The sequence below is a fragment of the Mustela nigripes genome, chromosome 4, assembly GCF_022355385.1.
Source record: "Mustela nigripes isolate SB6536 chromosome 4, MUSNIG.SB6536, whole genome shotgun sequence".
NCBI classification, from domain to species: Eukaryota; Metazoa; Chordata; class Mammalia; order Carnivora; family Mustelidae; genus Mustela; species Mustela nigripes.
Window position 1 is genome coordinate 126,979,332 of NC_081560.1, and position 19,128 is coordinate 126,998,459.

The window sequence follows — 19,128 nt, forward strand, 5'->3', positions numbered from 1 at the left end:
AGACATTTGTATTCATTTCATAAAAGTTTTTTTTAAATATTTTCATAGCACAGGAAACAACAGACACTACTAGTCAAATCCATACACATTTAGAGCCAGCATTAAGCGCCCTGGGCTTCCATGCGATGTGGCTTACATCACTCTTTTCTTCTTACTTCATTCTGGTGTGCCATTTACTCATCTTCTTCCCTTCCTCTTCACTAACAAAAATTCCTGGGCAAAGGGCACAACTTATATTCTTTTGTTTTTGTTTTTGTTTTTTATTTTTATTTATTTATTTATTTTGATTTTTAATTTTTTTAAAAATATGGAACGCTTCAGAAATTTGCGTGTCATCCTTGCGCAGGGGCCATGCTAATCTTCTCTGTATCGTTCCAATTTTAGTATATGTGCTGCCGAAGCGAGCACACAACTTATCTTCTTTACGTTCTTTCTGCATCTATGCATACAATAGGCACTCAAACAATGTTCGTGGAGTGTAACAGAAAAGAGTATTAAGCAGCAGTTTGGGAAGCCCACCAAGCTGTGGGCTAGAGCAGTGTTGTCCAAACTCTGCAATACATCGCAGGTCATGAAATCAAGTGTGGATTGTGAGTACATTTTTTTTTTTTTTTAATTGGAACAAAACAGGTAAGAATCAAAAATGTAAGAACAGCTCCTGCAGGGTGGTGAGGGCTCCCTGGCAGTCTGGGAAACTGCGCTTCGGGGTGTGTGAGTGTGTGTGTGTGTGTGTGTGTGTGTGTGTGTGCAGGGCGCACAAACATATCGCACTGCGGGTCACTGTCAAATTGCCACAAGTCCCTGCGCTAGAACATGGACCCTGGAGTCATTTCTCTGGGGTTCGTGGTTGCACCGGGCCCTTAGCCCCGAGACTCACCGCAAGTTCACGATCTTCCCAGTTTCTTCATCTACAGAATAGAAAGAGCAAGAACTCCAACGTCTCGGGACTTTTAGGAGAAACACAGGACACAATCCACGCAACCCAAAGCCCGGGGCTTGGCAGAGTGAGTGCGCACCGTTCTCCTCGCGGTCCTTGCGCCTTTCACAGGTTTTCTGAGAAAAACGCGAAAGAACACGCTCCCTGGCTTCACTTTCTCACCCCCTGATGATTCCGCAACTGTGGTCTAGCTCCCACGCGTCCACACAAGAGAAATGCTCCGGCTGTGGAGCCCCCACCGCCTCAGCGCGGAGCCAGGTCGGGCTTGCCTTCCACCGTCCTCCTGACAGTGCCCAACCACCGCCCCCCTCCCCAATCTTCTCTGCAAACCAGCGCCCCCCTGGTCTTCCGCACCCACCCGACCCCACAAGCTCTCTAGCCTCACTGGGGGACCGCATGTCTGCAAAGGATGGAGTCCCAAGTCTCCATCCGCAGGCCTGACCTCTCTCCAGAACTCCAAACCCACAGGTCTACCCCATTTCTTATCATTTTCTATGTCAAGATGCCCCTCTGGCTGGGTTCAGGCCCCTCCCACCCCATGCAGCCATCAACCTCCTCCTCCCAAATTCATCTGGAATTTCATCTGGAAAACCAACACAGCCAGGCTTTCATTGGACCAAGCAGAAAGCGCCGTCTGCAGCCCGTCCCTGATCCTCCTCCCCTGGGTCCCAGGTCAGCCAGGACTGGGCCTACCAAGCAGGAGCTCTGGGGTCGGACCCTCCCTCTACATCTTTGCAAATCCGTACAGCTGCCTGCTCACAGACCCTTCTGCTTCTGCTCTCTCCCTGCAGCAATGCACCTGCAGGCTGCGGCCAAACCAGGCTTCTCCTCATCTCAAATTCCGCCTCCAACTTCTCAGATCTCTCAGCCATCCCTCACCACCCACAGTGTATCCACTAGTAGGGCACAAGCTCTCTGTTTAATTCATTAGTAAAAGCATATAAGAAAATATAAGATTTTTCCTGCCCTCATGGAGCTGACAGTCCCCCATCAATGAATGAGTATTCAAAACTTATAAAAATGAAAAATTTGTTCTAGAAATCCATGTTTTGTTCATACATTAGGTATTTACATCTTTAAATATCCAGCGAGTTACTAGATGCCTTTTGTTTTCCTCTAAAAATCTGCAACAATCCAACTCCCAACTATACCCCTTTAGGATGTCCCACAAGCCTGTGGTCCCCAAGCCATTGTCGCAGTTCAGCACATGAGCCCCGCTCCTTCCGTCCTTTAGAGAGGGGCTGTAATGCCTATCTCCAACCTGCCTACTGACAAGCTCCTGCTTTTCCTCTAAGACTTAGCCTAAAATGTCTCTTTCTACTTAATGCCATCCTGACTCTTCAACAGTCAATCTATCCTCCCCTAATATCTCACACCAATTTGGACAATCTTGCTATTACAACATTCATCCCAATAAACTGTTATTGTTTGTTACTATTTGTTAACTTACAAGCCTGTCCCACATCCCAAGCACTAAGAATTGTGTTGGACACATAGTAAAAGCTCAATAAATCTTTATGAAATTAATGAATGCTAAAAAAAAAAAAAAAACCTACTTACCTAACTCTATTAAAATGATGAATCAAACATCTCTCATTCAACAAAATGAATTACGTGCATTTAGAAGATAACATGCCTTTATTTAGAAGAAAATGAATTAGAAGGCACGGTGGAACCAAGACGGCCTGGTCCCTGCATCCATGGAGATTAGAGGTTGCTTCCATCATTGAATCTGAAGGACTAGCCAAACACGTGGGTAAAAATAAAGAAATTGTAGGGTTTTTTCTAATTCAAACTTTTTTACCAATATAATATCAAATGCTATGTCTTTAACGGCCAGACAGTTACCTGATTCTAGATTTGGTTTTAAATGTTAAACATGATTGACACACTGAAGGGCAACATGGTAGGGGGGCAAGGGCAGGGGGCACTTTGGGAGGTGGGGGTGGGCGACACATTCCTGGAGCCAGAACAAGGACAAACTGTGGCTCACAACTGTCATCCAGAGCCTTCTGTTTGTCCTCTGTCCTCTTGAAATCAGCTCCGTCACAAGAAGATATGTAGTTTCTCTAAACATGCCATTCTTGTGTTATTTATTCAAATGCTTCCGTCTCATTGTCAACATCTGCTCTGAACTTTTCAGTTAGAATCAGACTCTTTTGTTTGTAAAATGGCTCATTGACATAAAGTGAGGAACACATCTTAGCCAGTTAAATCCAATACACTGAGCTTTAAAAAAAATTTATATTAAAGAGTTTTCACTGCAGAGGAACCAGAGTTATTAAAGGTAATTTGGAATTGGAATCAGACATAAATGCATTACTTTTTGTTTTCATTTTTACTTTGGGGTCCATATAAGAATGTTAAAAAAAAAAAAAAAAGGCCCTATACTGCTGAATTAACACAACTCAAAAGCTAAACTCTTAATTCAGTATGCAATTCAAGAACATTCCCAAATACTTCCAAGTTTAAAAGGAGAGACAGACTACACAGTGAAACTTTGCCAGGGTAAAGACGATGAAGATTTCTTTGTCCAAGGGCCATAAGTCAGACCACGAGTACAAGTTGCCCAAGGGGGAGCCAGGATCAATTTCCTGATGGGTTATTATCTCAGGTTGGAGTGAGAAGGAAAATGTTTAGAGAAATAACTCTGGGCCCTCGAATTAAATCACATTAACCATCCCCAAAAGAGATAATTAACACAAGTAATTAACTGCTGGAACCTATGAATTATGAAAACAGCTTGGCCATCAAAAAAGGACATTCTTTCTCTTTAAGGCCTTACAAATCGATCACAGTCCAGCACTTAGCAAAGAGCTCCTCCAAAGCTAAATTATCCTCCAAAGCATGACTTAGATATGGTGTTATGTTTCACCAAAATGGAAGAAATAGGTTAGAGATAACACGGATTGAGTATAGGATCATGGAAGCCTGAAGCCAGAAGGAGCCTTAGGAATCATCTAGCAAAGTGACAGCCTTTAAACCAGATCTGATCTCTAGATCTCCAAAGGTATTTTGTTGGCCTGCACAATTTTTTATTTTTTTATTTTATTTTTATTTTACTTTTGCAAATTCTGAATGAATTTAAAACTGGAAGATTTCACATTTTCTCTTGAAAATCCATCAGAAGACCCAGCAACACTGGGTCCTTATTCCCACATAACAGTTGGCTGGAACTGAGTTGCTTTCATCGTCACGGAATGGCCATGTTCTCTCCAGTTCCTTCCACTCTCTAAGAGCTCCCTGACACAAGACCAAGGTTGACCTGCATTGAGAGTTTCACCTGTGCTCTCCCCACTCTACCCATCATCTGCCTTGCCTGTCTCCCCTGGCTGAACCCTGTGAACTTGCTTCCACCAATCTGGGGGTGTGTGGTTAGAGGAGAGGCCAGTACCCAGGTCCCTCACTGACTAATCCAGTAACAGTCACCTACTTCCAGTACCGCTCTCAGGCTCAGAAGAGAAAATGGCCAAATTTGTAAACCACGCAGAGTCTGAGAAAAGATGGAAAGATCTAGATTTAACAGAGTTAAGAACAAGCAAGTGAGAGACAGATGCTTAAATTTGGTATAATCATTTCGCAGCATCCCATACTCTTATCATGTGTCCTATGCTACTGGGCTCTTGTTTTAGCTTTTCCCTGGAGTGGTAGCTACTATTTGGGCCATGCTTTGAGTGATATGGTTCGCGTGATGATAGTATCTACACCGGTGTATTCTTTTGCTTAGTATATGTTTTGCATAATTTGTACATGATTATGTAGAGTCCAATCTGTTGTCTGAGCACACAATTGAGTATGTCATGTATAAACCAGTATATTTGCTGTATCACTTTCAGAATAAAAACTCAAGACACAAGGCAACCTATATGGGATGTTGAAACACAAAAATATCTGGTGCATTCGGGAGGGTTATTGGGAATAATGAGAAGGATATTTGAAATTAACACTCTTCCAGAGAATCTGGCAGATCTGGTCTTTGTGTCATATTTGCTAATGTTTTACCCATCCATAACCTATCTCTCTCTTCTCAAAGTGCTAAAGAGTTTCTTTTGGGTGTGTCATAAAAACACAAGATCATAGAATAGTTTGAAGATGTGTTAAAACATTTAAATGTCTCGGGCACCTGGATGGCTCAGTCGTTAAGCGTCTGCCTTCAGCTCAGATCATGATCCCAGAGTCCTGGATGGGGTCCCACACGGAGCCCCCGCTCAGCCGGAAGCCTGCTTCTCCCTCTCCCAATCCCCCTGCTTGTGTTCCCTCTCTCACTGTCTCTCTCTGTCAAACAAATAAACAAAATCTTTAAAAAAAATTTTTTAATGTCGCATCATTAATTTATAAAGTGAAATTAATCAGAATGATGAGTAATGTACAATATGATGACCTAGTATATCATATATTTGAAAGAATGGATCTTAAAAGTTCTCATCACCCAAAAAACTGTATGTGTGATGATGGGCGTTAACTAAGCTTACAGTCGTAATCACTTCACAATATATACATATATCGAATCATTATGCTGTACATGTAAATGTAATACAATGCTATACGTCTTTATAACAATTAAAATAATAAAATCAGAATGATGTGAATGAGGATGCAAATTTAAAAAAATACAGAAACACTTCTACTGGTAGCAGGCTCAATTTCTAATTTCTTTTAACTAGCTATCATGTATTATGCCCTTGTTGCGTGACAGTTCAACAATAGGATTCAAGTTCAAAGGATGGGCTTTTGAGAGACATTTCTGGGCTTCAAATTCTGGTCCCATCATCTACTTAGCTGAGTGATCTTATTAACATTATCAGCTTAAGATCAAAATTATGCCTTCTTCCTTGACAAAATAAGGCATGTGGCTCACATGACATATCATCTTTAATAAACATTAATAATAATTATTATTATTGGCAGTGGAAACACAGAACAGACAGTGGCTCTACTCTGCATATTGCTCAGGAAAGTGGACGTGTCTTCCTATCCGGAATTTTCATCAAACTAAGAGTCGGTATACCATAAGACTGCAGACTTGGAGGGAAAACTATTGGATTTATATAAAGCATTAAAGGCTACTTGAAATATATTACTCTTTTACAGTAATGTTTATAGGAAGCAAATACCATTGAGATTATATCCCTTTATTTATTTTAGGATATATACAAAACTGAGGGCGCCTGGGTGGTTCAGTGGGCAAAAGCCTCTGCTTTTGGCTCAGGATCTCAGGATCCTGGGATCTAGCCCCACATCAGGCTCTCTGTTCAGTAAGGAGCCTGCCTCCCCTCACCCCCCTGCTTGCCTCTCTGCCTACTTGTGATCTCTCTCTCTGTGTCAAATAAATAAGTAAAATCTTTTAAAAAATAAAAAATAAACAAAAATGAACTTCAAGGTATAAATTATAGTTAAGGATGCTAACATTGCTGGTATAAATAATAATAATAACAATAATAATGATGTTCAATCACATTTTTAATTTCTTCACATGGCTGGTCATATTCTCCCCAATCTAGCCCATCCTACCTCCCAGCCTTATCTATCTGAAATTCCAGGCTCCAGCCACTCCAAACTACCCTGCTTCCTTTGGACACATTGGACTTCCAGAACTCTGTGCCATTCACTTGTTCCAGCAAGGCTCCCTTCAATGGAGGAAATCCTCTTCCTTCTTCAAATACCAGCTCAAACACTACACCTGCTATGTAACTTTTTTTAGTTCTTAACCTTGAATGAACCTTCCCTTTTCTCTGCCATCAACAGCACACTAATGATGTTGCTGCCATCTGACTCCATTTGTACTATCTTGTATTGTAGATATTTGTAAACATACCCATTTCGCACTAGACTAAACTCTTTGAAGGCAGGGACCATGTGTTCTTTGCTTAAACTCGGTTGTTAAATACTTGCTCAATCTCATTAGCTACAAGAAATATGCCGGTATCTGCAAAGCCTCTCCCAAAGAAAAGGCCAACTAGCTCAAAATATAAGTACTCTTGCGGTCAGAACAATTTCTCAGAGCTAAAGCCAACCTGAATCTAAGAAACTATCAGAACATACTAAATTAACACAATTTGATGGAACAACTAAATATCCTACTGGGGGGAAGGAAGAATCCATCTGCGTTCTGAACTACTACCCAGATAATTGGAGATTTAAAAAAAAAAAAAAATACACCGAAACTAATTGTGACCCAGGAAATTGGTCCCCAAAATGTTATATGAAATAACTTATTGTTTAAGTATATTGTTTAGTGTAAATCCCCCCTAAACAGCCCGGATGGATTGACCTGTGCTGAATGAATTAGACCTGGCAACCAAAGAAGCATTGATTTGCTTTTGATGACCAAGTTTTTAAATGGTTTCAGCACTTTCCAGAGCCTCCGGCGCCGCGGACAGCTGAGCAGGTTACCCGCCGCGAACCACAGATGGAGCGGTAATCTCCAAGTCCTCCCAATTCCCGCCCGTGTCCGGGAGGCAGAGGTGCTGTGCCTCCCGCGGCGGTCGCCCGGACTGACCCGGTGGTGCTGAACCTGGCGCGGCGGCGTAGAAGCAGCTAGCCCCGCGCGCTGCCCCCCGCCCGCCCCCGCAAGCCCTGGAGTACCCGGGGGCCCCGGCCGCGACCCTCCCGGGGGCGGCAGCGTGCACCAGCGAGGTACCTGGAGTCCTCTCTGCTCTCTGAGAAAGAGGGGACCACCCGGTCGCATTGCCCCCCAAGCCCCTCTCTGCCACCAGCTGCTGTCTCGGGAGTTCTGAGCCGGACCTGAGCACGGTCCTTCCTCCAGGACCCCTTTCTTTATATCTGTGTCTCCCTCTTCCACCTCCGCGCAAAATGCCCCCTGAGATTGCTGGGAAAACTTGCCCACCGCGGAGAAGCACCTTTCCATAGGGGCGGGTATCCAGGGCTGGGCACACGGAGGACGCTCAGCCCCCCGGTACACACCCTAAACCAGAAACCTGTTCCAAAGTGCTTGACCGCGCGGGTGACAGCGTCGCCGCCGCCGCCTCCCGCTCCGAGCCAGAGGAGTACTTCTCGCCTCTGGGAGGCGAGGCAGCGCGGGCGCCCGCCGAGCCTTGGCGCCCTCCCGCGAGCTCCAGCCCTTTACCTGGGTAGCGGCCTCGGCCGGGGCTCCGGGGCGCAGCTGCGGGCGCAGAGCCCCGGGCGAGCCGGGCGGGTGGTGCGGTGAGAACCGCGGCCGCTGCTCTCCCCTGCTGCTCGCGGCCTGCAGGAGGTATTTATCCGGGGGCCCGGGCCCGGCCCCGGCCCCTGCCGGAGTATTGGGCAATCGGTCCCGCTACGCGCGGCCCCGGGAGCCGCCGCCCTCTGCCCCCGCCGAGCCCCGCGCCGGCGGCGGCCGCGTGCAGGGAGAGAGGGAGCCGGCCCCCTCCTCGGGGCTCCACCTTCTCTTCCTCCTCCTCCTACTCCTTCCCGGGAAGTTCTTCCCCGCAGTTTGCCCCCTGCCTCTTTCCTTTGCGGGGCACCCTGGCCAGTCTGAACCGGTTGTGACTGCGCGGGTGGCTGGGGGAAGGAGGAGGAGGCGGAGGAGATGGAGGCGGAAAAGCGGGCGGTAGGGGCGCTGCTCCTGCTCTCGCGGCTCCGGCCCCCGCCCGGCCCCGGGCCACCAAGGCCTCGGGAGAGCGGGGCACCGCCGGCCAGGCGCCCTATCGGTGCGCACACGCGCGCGCCCCCCCGCGCCTCTGCGCCCTTGCCGCCCACCGCGTGCCCGCACCGGCTCGCCAAAGACCCAGTGTATTTGCGGAAGCCGGGGTCTAGCCGAGATGAGGGCAAGCCGCCTCCGGTCTCCTAGTCTCCTGGGGCCGCTGGGCGCCCTCCTGGCCAGAGCTGTATACCCAGCTGGCAGCGATCCCAGAGAACCGGGCACCAGAACTTTGTGGAGTCGGTGCTCCTGGGCAGTGAGGAGTGAGGATGCCAAGTGCTGTCCTTTGTGACAGCTCCATGGGAAAGGAGGGCGACCCTGCAGTGCGCACGGCTGCTGGGAGAGAGGGTGCATCTAAGTACAGTTCCGTCTGTGGGGCAGGCGCACTGCATTAACAGTACACCTGTCTGTGGCTGAAAGGTAATGGTCATGGGAGCTGAACTGGATGTGTGCTGAATCCCCACAGAGAGGCACTGCAGCAGATGGGGGACAGTTCCTAAGTACCAGGGGCTCACTGGTGAGGGGAACCCCTAAATTGATAGGTGCTTTCGGTGTATACATTTTTCTGGGAAAAAGCACCATGCCTTCCACCAGCTTCTCAAAGAGGCCTAGGGCCACTATTCATTACCGAGGTGAGAGTTCTCCTTATACCCTGAAGCCTCTGGTTCTGACCTAGGCCAAGACTCCACACTTTGCAAAGGTTTCTTTTCTGAAATCGAGATTAAGCTGCCTCACCTTCCTGAGCCTCTCTTTTCTCATCTTGGCTGCATGGTACGGTCTCCCCGAAATCCTGAGGACCCTGACAGCACATATCCAGTTTTCTTACTGATAGGAAAACAGTGGTTCATCCCCTTTGCGCCCCACCATTCCTTTTGGACCCAATTTACTGACTTTCAGGTTATGAGGAAGAGAATGGCCAGTGCTAGTTGATACAGGGTGTTTTGTTTTGTCCTAAGAGGGCGGAAGATGGGGGGCGGGGAATGAAGTAACCGTGAGAATGAGAGGGGGGTGGCCCCAGGAATGGTTCTGGAAGGGAACACAGAGAGGTGATGCTGTCAATAAGATCATAAACATATTCCTGAGAAGGAGAGAAGATAGAATAAGGACTTCTCACTATGTTCTACTTTTGAGTTGGTTTTGGTTACTCAATGGTTCACTTTATAAGAATGTATTGACCTGCACATTGATCGCATGTGTCTTTTTCTCCATATGTTTTGATAAAAGATATTTTAGAAAGTTTTATCTTTGATTCAAATACCTTCTAACCACCAAAAAAAGTGTCATCTTGGTAGTTAGTTGGTTGAAGAAATCCATGTATATAAAATTATATTTTGAGGACAAGGAAAAATATTTGTGTTCTTGAAAATATTTGTTCACCAGTTGGTTTCTGAAGGTGCCTGTCCCTGTTCTCATCTCCACCAAGTTTTCCCAGAATTTTTTTTCCCTAAGATTTAATCCTTTATTTCTAGAGAGAACAAGCCCCAGCAGGAGGGGCAGAGGGAGAGAATTCCAAGCAGACCCCGTGCTGAGCATGGAGCCCCATGCGAGGCTTGATCCCAAGACCCTGAGATCACCACCTGAGTCGAAACCAAGAGGTGGTCACTTAGCCAGACTGCACTCTCCAGGGGCCCCTCCCAGATTTTTTTAAAGGAGAGTGTATGACCAGTACTCCCATGTCTGCTCAGGCCAGTCCATACCTATCAAGTAAGAACTGAAAATGAGTTCATTCTTACACACGGGAGCATGGTCCCAACTTTAGTGTAAGACTGGATCCCAAAGACTGGGTCCAAAACTCGCATGGCTGGGGGTCCAGGCTTCTACTGCAATGAACAGAGTGGGCAGAAGAAGCCCAGAGGACTTCAGGAGTTAGGAAGGTGGCTCTGGGAGCAGTGGATGCTGGCTTAGGGAATTGCTGCCATTACTAGAATGTAAGAATTGCCCCTACCCGCTTGTGAAGGTTCATTGTTCAGTCACACCTCAGCAGAGCAATTAGACATGCAAGAGAGCTCAGAAATCTAGCCCAACCCTGACACTTTACCCATGAGTGGAATTTGACCCAGAGAAGCTGGGGATGTTCTGATCTCACATGCTCCCACACTGCTCTCACAGTGCAGAGGAAGTGGAGAGCAGGTTGGCAAAGACAAGACCAAAACCACCTCCTTATCATCCAGAATTTTCGTCCCCATTGACTGGAAGAAGCAAGATTTGCTAGCGAGGTAAGGGTCAGATGAGTTTCAGTATTCTGGCTTTATAGCTGTGTGCAGGCCTTGCCCTTCGGGCCTCTCTTCGGCCCAGAAGCATATGTACTTGCAAGACAGAGTAAGAGAAAAAGACAGGTCATCAAATAAGCTGGATTTAATAAAACTCCCTTGGGAAGAACAAAAACCTGAATGTGCATTTAAAGAAAAATTGATATAAAGGCAGTACCCTGGACTGAGAAGTTGGTCCTTTGTCTTGCATTATTATTATTGTTCGGAGCACTTACTAAGAAGTTGGTGATTTGTGAGACAGCCTAAGGCCCACCCCCCACGTAGACCATTTGCTGATTTAATCATTTAGAGAAAAGACAGAGAAATTAACCCAAAATTGCTGTGCAGACCTCACACCAGCCAGGAAGCCAGAAATGCGGAGGGTGGATGGACGCATCAGGGGTCAGGGGAGGGTGGGACACTTGCACAACACCTGAGTCATCCGTCCAGAGCCTGCCCAGCTGAGCAGCCTTTCTTTCCTGACTTACTACAGCAGGACATGCTTCTCTTCTTTTGTACATGCTGCTCTTCCCCTGTTTATGAATGATGGCATAGCTACATAGACACTACATTTGAAAATAAAAATAAAGAAAATAGAGTTTTTTACAGCAGTTAGCTCAGATCTAGAGATCATTCTATGAATTCCATTTCATTCACTCACACTCTAACAGACAAAAGATGAAAAACAAAACTAGAAGTGGATAAGCCATTCTCTCACATACTTACAGAGATTTGTTTTTAAAGACACATTTTCAAATGTTAAAAATGACCTTAAAAAACATACTGCATCATATTTTTACTTGTAATTCTCCAAAATATTGTTTCTTCTGTTTCTTGCCTTTACTTTCATCCCATTATTGGGCTCAAATGGTTTTTAATCTTAGGGGAGGGATAAAGAGGGATGAATGCTGTTCTTTGAGTGCCTGGTAATTGCCAAGAACTATGCAATCTCATAGAGTTACGTATTGCTATCTTTGTTTTACAGGTGAGAAAACTGGAATTCAGAAGCTGAGTTACTGGCTTGGTTGGTAAGTGATGAAGTAGGACTCAGGCCCTGGTCTGGCTGGTTATTAAACCTGTGCCTTTCCCACTCTACCTTATGAAAATGATCCAAGGCTGGTAAGAGCTGACATTGTGGACCGTCAGCTCACTAAACTCACTACAATCCACAGTGGACCGAAGTACGCGCTATTATAATCATCCACGTTGGCTGCTAATGAAAATGAACCAGAGAGAAGTTAAATAATTTGCCTCTAATCACACAGTGAATGACAGTAGGGCTGGAGTTTTAATCTAGGCATCCATGCTCTGAACCACTACTCTCTATCTTCATGGAAGTGGAAATCAGAAATGTAAAACTACATAGAATGTGTGTCCTTCTCTCTGTGTGTGTGTGTGTGTGTGTGTGTGTGTGTGTACACGTTCCACTCTACAGCCTTCTGACCTGCTTTGCCTGGTTTCAAGGCCATAAAAAAAAAATTACATTTTTATAGGTACCAGTTTCCAGAGCACCCAGTTTATATCCACATATGGGACTCCAGACATCTATGATGTACTCATTGTTTGCACAGGGCAACAATAAAATCCTGAAGGCAGGTACCTGGTCTGTCCTGTTCATCACTGCTCCCTAGGGCACAGTGACAGCAGTAGGGAAGCACTTTGCTTAATGAACTTTTGCTGATGAGTGAGTGGCCAAATGAGCCGTGAATGCATGAATACATGCTCAAACTGTTGGTGGCTTTTTTGCTGCAACAGTGCCCGTACTCTGCCAAGCTCTATTCTATTACTTTTTTTAACTGAAGAATGATCGACATGCAATATTATGTTAGCTTCAGGTGTACAACATAATGATTCAGTATTTACATACAAGTATGAGAGGGTCACCATAATAAGTCTAGTTACCATCTGACACTATATGAAGTTGTTACAATATTGTAACAACTATACTATACCTTAAATCTCCATGTCTTATTTATTTTATAACTGGAAGATTGTACCTCTGAACCCCCTTACCGATTTCATCCACCACCTCCCTCCCCTCTGGCAACCATCAGTTTGTTCTCTGGATCTATGAGTCTGTTACTGTTTTATTTTTTTTTTTTGTCTGTTTTGTTTTTAGATTATACATGTAAGTGAAGTCATATGGTATTTGTTTTTTTCTGTATAACTTCTTTCACTTAGCATGCTACCCTCTAGTTTCTTCCATGTGGTCGCAAATGGCAAGACCTCATTCTTTTTTATGGCTTGGTAATATTCCATTGTGTATATACATGCCACGTCTTCTTTTTTTTTTTTTTAAGATTTTATTTATTTATTTGACAGAGAGAAATCACAAGTAGATGGAGAGGCAGGCAGAGAGAGAGAGAGGGAAGCAGGCTCCCTGCTGAGCAGAGAGCCCGATGCGGCACTCGATCCCAGGACCCTGAGATCATGACCTGAGCCGAAGGCAGCGGCTTAACCCACTGAGCCACCCAGGCGCCCACATGCCACGTCTTCTTGATCCATTCACCTATTGATGGACACTTAGGTTACTGCTATATCTTGGCTATTGTAAATAATACTGTGGTGAACACAGGGATATCAATAGATAGATATTTCTTTTTAAATTAGAGTTTCCATTTTATAGATGGGAAACTAAGGCCCCATTAGGTTCAGTGAACTCCCAAAGTCAGAAGGCAACAAAGCAGCAGAGATGGAAGCAGACAGGCAGCGGGAATGCAGAGACCACGCTTGTGAGATGAGACTGTATGGCTTCTGCCTTTCTCCTGTTCACAGCACTAGCTCAGGATCCAGCACCGCGCTTGTGCGTAGGAGAGTCTCCAGAACTATACTGAAGGAGGGAAGGAGAGAACTCCCTCATGTGTCCGGGACAGTTTCAGACTATTTCTTACATTTTAATTGACTCACAGAATCGTGTCTGTTACAAATTCAGGTTGTATGATTTATGATGTAATCTTATTGGATAATAGATCACCAGAAAAGGCTTTAATCCCAAAGGCAGGCTGTCAGGTTCAAATGTACCAATGAATTCAATGTCTTTTTTTGAAAACACAGGTGGAATTGATTAATGTTGTTTTAAAATAAACCTAAGGCCACTGAACTGAACCTTTTTGTGAAACAGAGCCTATTTTGTTCATGGGGCTCTGCCTTGATATCTGACTTACGTGCTGTGTGTTTCAGACAGCTGGGAACAAAGTTTCCGCCCCCAGGTGGGAAGTTTTAGTCTTCCCTTCCTCACCACATGATAGAGGTGAGAATGCCTGACCTCTACTCTGTGCACAGGGTCTATGTGGTCCAAGACCGTGGACAATCCAACCAGTTTACCACATGGTCTCAGTGAGTAAACATTCGGGGTTTTGGGGTTTGAAAAATGGTCACCTCTTTTGGCTTGTTGAGCCTGATTTCAAACATGGTAGCTAACCTATGAAACTCGAAGTTATAAAGAAAAAAATACACCCTTGAGGGACGAAAGTGTACAGTCAACCAAGTTCTGTAAGAGTTTGGGCATAGGCGGGAAAAGTGCGGGTGGGATCAGCCCAACAGCGCGAGCAGACTGTTCCCACCACCCCAGGCGTGCTCACGTGGGAAGGTGTGCTCGGCTCTCGCCCTCCTACCCACACCCTGGACAGCTTCTTCAACTTTCCATCTGAGTACTTGGCAGTTGTTCCAAACCACAGGCAAAACAGCCAACTGTACAGCTGAAATGTGCTTGAAGTCCTCTGCTTTATTTTAAAGGTGTGAATCCTATTTTCTACTCAATAGCCGTAAATGTTTTAATATCATAACAATATTTAATATTTACAATAATCTATTTATGGCAACTTACCTATGTTCCATTAATGGTGTTTAATATTCATTTTAAAATCGAATAATTGAACATTTAATATTAATAATTAAATACAAAAATAGTTCACATTTTTAAGCAATTTATATATAAGAGTGTATTAGTCAAGATCCAGGCAGGAAACAGAAGACATCTCAGATAATTAAGTGAAGAAATCTTAAGGGAAATAATTTTAGCACTGTGGGCAGGGTTAAAGGCATAAACAAGAGGCATCCAAAGACCAGACAGTGGGACGTGATTGCTGCTGCTGGGCCTTAAGTAACAAAAAGAAGACCTAGTGTTACCAGTACCTAGGAAAGCAGAGCTTGCAAAGGATGGACCCCACCCCCTGACACCCCCCCCCCCACCAAAGGGAGCTGGAATTGAGAGGAGACATAGTCTGAGTGTCAGAGACAAAGTGCCAAGACGAGTGTGGAGAGAATACCCCTGCCACTCTCTGCTTGCACGCCTCTCAATGGTGCTCACCATTGGCCAAAGCCAAGGTGAAGCCATGCACCAAGAACCCCACAAGTGGTCAGCCTCCTGGGTCCAGAGCAGGACAAAGAAGGGCAGAAACTGAATTGAATGGGAGAAACTGGCAAATGGAGATGACCAGAACTACTAGGGGCTGTGCTAAGCACTTAAGAATATTATTTCTCCTATTTTATAGATGGAAAAAAAGAAGTAGTGAAGTTTAAATCCAGACTGTCTAACTCTGGCATTCTGTGCTCTTAACTGCTACACTCTTTAACTAAGCTGTATTTAAAATAATGTTTTAAAATTACTATCTATTTAAAAAAAATAAAAGCTTAACAGTAAAACAAATGCTATCTATTTGTTGTAAGACTTAGTGATCACCACCCTTATTCTGATAAATTTATCTTAATCTCATCAGCAATTTACCTGATGGTTAGTCTCTTGCAATTTATGTCGATTCTATGATCTACAACTTGCAATCTGTTTTCTGAAATCTGTTGTCCATAACACAAAACCTCATGCATGAACTACAAAATATATTGTCAATTCTTATTTATTCTTATTTACTCACTCATCAAAAATTCTTAATCATTTATTTTGCGCCAGGCATTTCACAAAACAAAGGGTCCTACTATCTAGGAGGGAATACTGACAGGTAAATAGTAAGGAGAATGTGCTAAGTACCTCCGTTAAGGTACCCATGCTGCATTAAGGGAATACAGAAACAGAAACACAGCTTGGGTAGAGAAGGAGGCATCCCAAGACAGAGGTAAGAGCATTTAAAAGGTCTTTACGTTTACAAAGTCTTAATGGCATGAAAGCTTCCTCTGTTAAGGACTACACTGAGAACTACAGTGGATAATTACAAAGGATTAAGGGTAAGCATATTTGTGGGAAGTAGAAAGTAAACAGCAACAGAGCTTTTAACTGCAAGCAGTAGTTCCCATCTCTTGGCAGGATTGCATAAATGGAGAACCCAAGTGGACATGAGTCCACTTAGAGATCTAGTTGGCAGGGACTCATAGTCTCATCAGCAAATGAATGGGCTCTATTTTCTCCCTCCTTGCCAGATTCTATTCAAGATTCAGAGTTCCAGAGGAAAGGTAAAATGGACATTGGCTTGGGCAAGATAACCATCTCTCAACTAGGGGCACATAGAGAAGCACTCCATGGAGTACCCACAGCAGAAGATTCTCCAAAAGCAAATTGGATTGCTGACTAGCCAAAACACAACAAATGTCTTCTCCAATGGGTTAGACCATGCGAGTTCTTGTCTCCATATGAAGGCTTTATCTGGGAAATAAAGAGGAAGCACTGAAGGATTCTAAACAGAAGGGTGACATGGTTAGATTTGTGTTTCAACATGATCAATCTTTGAAACCACTGAAGGGTAGACTGAGAGAGAGAGACTAGTTAGGAGGCTGATTAAACAGTTGAGGAAAAAAACTTAGGAAGTTGTAAAACCTATGAGATTATGAAAGGAGAAGGGGACCAATTTGAGAGATTAAGAAGTACCACATGAGGATTGGTAAAAGGAAAGGCTATTGTGGCCTCCAGTTTTCCCCTAAGAGCTTTATAGGGAATTGTTGGAAAATTAGGGACACTAATAGGAAAATAAAGGGACACCCTGAAAGACCCTCATGTAATAGGCCAAATTTCAAATATTATATTCATTGCTCCAATAAAACATGAAAAGTTTCCCAAAACTCCAGATCTAAAATATGTCTCCGAGATTTATTTTGCCATTTGAAATGGTACAAAATTCTTTGATCAGATTCAAGTTTTCTAATTCTTGGTTTGAATAATGTGGTCGAAGATAGCTTTGTAACCTTGATGAGGTTCCTTATCCTTCCTGTGCCTGTTCCCTCATCTGAAAATGAGTAGAATAATCTTAAAACCAAGAAGACTTGAATCTTTCCTCCGGTGTCGACATGGGTCTATGCTCTGTCAACTATGGTCTTAATGAACTCAAGGGCTGAATCCTGGCTTAGGTGTAATTCTTGGGAAGGCTGTTAGGTGAACTTTTCTTTGGCTGGCCAAGATTATTTTTCAACAGATTCTTTAGCCAATAGTGTTACAATATACCACCAGATAAGCCAAGAAATTAATATTGCTGTGGGGTGAATAAAGAAACACCTATTGGAATTCTCGTCATGCTGACAACGCTGCAGTAGATCTGACTCCCTATGTGCAGCCCAAATAGTATATGTTGGAGAAAGTAAGCTAATGAATATCAAAAGCCAAAAATTCAATCTGCAAAGGGTCTGCTTGTGGAAAATGAACTATAGGAATCATTTATAGAGCGCCTGTGTGGCTCAGTCATTAAGCATCTGCCTTCAGCTCAGGTTGTCATCCCAGGGTCCTGGGATCAAGCCCCACCTCGAGCTTCCTGCTCAGTGGGGAGTCTGCTTCTCCCTTTGCTCTTCCTCCCTGCCCATGATCACTGTCTTTCTCCTACGATCTATCTCTCAAATAAATAAATAAAACCTTAAAAAAAAAAGAATCAATTACACTACAGAGTATTCCTCCAACCACATAACTAATAAAGTGAACCTTCTGAAGTAGAAAGCAGAGAGGAACTATCCAACACCTAGAACATGCCTGGCTTAGAGTAGGTATCCAATGAAGAGTAATCAAATAAATCTAACCTCCGTCAGTGAAAAAGTATCTCATGCTAACTTGGGTTTTTTTTAACTGGACCTAAAGTACTTAAAGAAAATGTCAGGAATTTTTTTTTTTAAAGATTTTATTTATTTATTTGACAGAGAGAAATCACAAGTAGTCGGAGAGGCAGACAGAGAGAGAGAGAGGGAAGCAGGCTCCCTGCTGAGCAGAGAGCCCGATGCGGCACTCGATCCCAGGACCCTGAGATCATGACCTGAGCCGAAGGCAGCGGCTTAACCCACTGAGCCACCCAGGCGCCCCAGGAATTTTTTATGTAATTAATTTTTGAAATGAAATGGATAATAAGGAACACAGATAACAAGTTGTGATTGCAGATAGCATAAAATAGAGATTTAAAGAAATTTATTAAAGGTTTTAAAACTCAAATCTAGAGGAAAGGGCAGATGCTTTCATCTTTAGCCCTTATTTCATGATCCACCTATTTAATATTTGAAATCCTACGGATTATCAAGGTAACAAAAGTGTTCTCTAGGGGCATATGGGTGGCTCAGTTGGTTAAGCCTCTGACTCTTGATTTTGGTTCAGGTCATGATCTCAAAGTCATGGAATTGAGCCTGACGCTTTGGATTATCTCCCCCTCTCTCTCTGCACCTCCCTCCCCTCCACCCCACTCACACTCTTTCCCTCAAATAGAATTAAAAAATAAATAAATAAAATTAAAAAAATATATATATATATACATATATATGTATAAGTATATATATCTTTTAAATGTTCTTTCTGTCCCTAGAGATCAAAAGAAAACCTTTTCAAAAACTTAGATGTGGGGCAGCTCCTCTGTGAAATAGTCTGGCAGTTCCTCAAAAGTTTAAAATTTAAAAAAAGTTTAAAAGTAGAGTCATCATACAACCCAGTAATTCCACAAACTGGTAAATATCCAAAATAAATGAAAACATATGCTTTCACACACAAAAGAATGTATACATGAGTGTTCCTAAAAGTACCATTCATCATTGCCAAAAAATGGAAATAATCCAAACGTCCATCAACTGATGAGTAGGTAACTAAATGGTGATGTATCCATGTAATGGATGACCATAAAGAAGCCAATACAAAATATTATATATTGGATGATTCTAGTTCTATTAAATGCCCAGAAGAGGAGATCTATAGAGACAGAGAGTGGGTCAGTAGTTGCCTGGGGCTGCTGGGGGAGGGGTCATTGGGAGCAGCTGGGAATAACTACTGATGGGTGCTCATGGGGTTTCTCTTTAGGGTGGTGAACATGTTCTAAAATTAATTGTGCTGATGGTTACTCAGCTCGGTAAATATACTAAAAATGACAGAATTGTACACATTGTTGATGAACTGTATGGTA

At 43.8% G+C, this 19,128-nt stretch overlaps 1 protein-coding gene, 1 long non-coding RNA gene and 1 other non-coding gene across 4 annotated transcripts in view; 1 reads left to right on the plus strand and 2 right to left on the minus strand.

Moving 5' to 3' along the window:
- SLC16A9 (solute carrier family 16 member 9) overlaps positions 1-8,257 on the minus strand; it is a 54,252-nt gene extending 45,995 nt beyond the window's left edge. Inside the window, exon 1 of one of the 2 annotated variants that reach the window (XM_059397458.1) lies at positions 8,025-8,257. The gene's annotated coding sequence lies outside the window, so the exon portion shown is untranslated. The remainder of the gene's footprint in view (positions 1-8,024) is intronic. The other variant, XM_059397456.1, reaches the window with a different exon arrangement.
- On the minus strand, positions 302-408 carry LOC132016984 (U6 spliceosomal RNA). The gene has a single exon (XR_009404074.1). It is a non-coding gene; the product is annotated as a U6 spliceosomal RNA (small nuclear RNA).
- A 2,399-nt stretch (positions 8,258-10,656) lies between the features above and the next one.
- On the plus strand, positions 10,657-16,786 carry LOC132015196 (uncharacterized). The gene is made up of 3 exons (XR_009403580.1): positions 10,657-10,792; positions 11,811-11,853; positions 16,196-16,786. It is a non-coding gene; the product is annotated as an uncharacterized LOC132015196 (long non-coding RNA).
- Positions 16,787-19,128: the final 2,342 nt, after the last annotated feature.